Here is a 2,161-nt window from a genome sequence, read left to right as displayed (position 1 = left end):
AAGCAACATGCAACCATAAATTATGACATGCAAGATTTGGGTAGTTATCAAAATTGACATGCAAGATCTGGGTAGTTGTCAAAACTGACATGCAAGATCTGGGTAGTTGTCAAAACTGACATGCAAACTTCTACAAACCCTCAGGCTGGCAAGATCATGGATCTGATACCACTAAAATGTCCTTTTTCTGATTTTATATGATATTTCCAACCTCTAATCAGATCTTTAAGATCAAACAACTAATATCACAAAGATCCACCAAATTTCTCAAGAAACCCCAAATCAAGTATGCTGAAAATAGTGCCAAAAGCTTCACAACTTCACAAATTATTAATAAATCTGAAAATGGACATTTTTACAAAAACTTCAGTAGTATAACAGACTACAAAATGACATTTCCAGATCCGTATAGCCTTTACACAACAGTTCACAAATGTAGGACAAAAACTATGCTCATCGGGCTCCCGAAATTAACACAAAAATGTCCGGAAACACCACAAAAACACTAATAATCTATCTCAGAAGTTTAATCACGTCCCAATACATATATTTAGTTCTATTTTAACACCTTAAAGTCTGAAATACAGTAGCAAACCAAACTAATATGAAATACTCAACTGTAAACACCAAACTCATACAAAAAACACACTCAAAAACCCACAAATCTGCACTGTTCAGCACAAAGGCAAACTCTGTATGAGCATGCACATGGAATGGCTTCAAACTCCCATCTTTAGCCTTGTTGGAAACCTGCAAACTCCCATTCTTGGGTCTCCTTGGAAACCTGTAAACTCCCGTTCTTGGGTGTCCTTCTCCACAGGTTTGGCAGCCTCTGAAGAATAACAAAGAATGAGCAAAAATCAAGTTCTCGAATCCGCCCAAAATGCCTCCAAACCCCTTAAAAGAGGGCATAACCGTAACTCATGTCCAAGAGAGGTTAATGAAACATATTTTAATAATAATTTTCATTTATTAGTCCAACGGTTTCCAAAGATTAACCCCCTTTTTCCGAAACTTCACTTTCTTGGGCCTGCCTGCCTTAGCAAAGATTATTATTTTTTAATTATTTGAAAAGGGGACATGACATCCATGCACACTTTTAACAATTTAAAATATCTTTATTAAATTAATTTCTCGTTCTCTCTTTAATTAATTTTTGAATCATTTTTTATAAGAATATTTATTAACTTAAGTAATAATAATATTTAGCATTTATTTAAAAATGATCTCCTAAATATATTATTATTAAATTAAATTAATATTATTATGCTCTAAAATTAGAACTATAATTTTATCTCTAAATTTAATACTTTTATTTAATTAATTTTTAAATTAATTAAATATAATTAAATATTAAAATTATCTTAATAAGTTTCCATTAAATTAAATCATTAAATATTCTTTTCATTTGATTTAATTAACACAAAAATCACCTTAGACCCACACTACGAACTATGAAAACCCATCATAAAATACAACATACAAGATCAAACTCAAGGGTTATAATCACAAATTTACATCATCAGAAGGGTAACATCTTAGATACTTGACCTACTATTTAGGACAAATGGTTTAAGGATAGGATTCAGACTCAAGAGTTATCTCCCCTCTCTTACCATTGAGATATTGCAATAGGGTACACTCATCCTGGCAATTCAGGAAAGTTGATACCCAGTAGTTGCAATTTGCGTAAAATCTATGCATGTACAAACACCTATATTCTAAACTAAACATGCAATGGTAGGAACTGGTGCATCGTGTAGATCCTGACTACAACTCCCTTCCTCAACCATATTAGAAACGTCAAACATAAAGAAAACATACATGTACACCATACACCTGCTAGTATGGGATAAGTATTCATAGAAAACACATATAAATAATCCATCTAACTAACATCATTAAATAACTAGAATCACTATAAACAATCATCGTCAAAGTATAATCATGCATACATGAAATAACTAGTACCAAAGTAATCTCATCATATAGTCAACTGAGTATGAAACAATATCCAATAATCTAAAAATCATGCACCACTAACCATCAAACATAACATAAGCTAGCCTATAAGAGTTTGGCAATAACAATTGAAAAGTAAACTAGGGGTAGGCACTACGACCACCCCCCTAGACTTAGGCTTACTCCTGGAAGCCTATAA

This window comes from Cupressus sempervirens, chromosome 4, assembly GCF_028749045.1.
Source record: "Cupressus sempervirens isolate cs-2001-9-10 chromosome 4, ASM2874904v1, whole genome shotgun sequence".
In the NCBI taxonomy this organism is placed as follows: domain Eukaryota; kingdom Viridiplantae; phylum Streptophyta; class Pinopsida; order Cupressales; family Cupressaceae; genus Cupressus; species Cupressus sempervirens.
The sequence above is the reverse complement of the archived record's forward strand: the minus strand, read 5'-3'. Positions refer to the sequence as shown.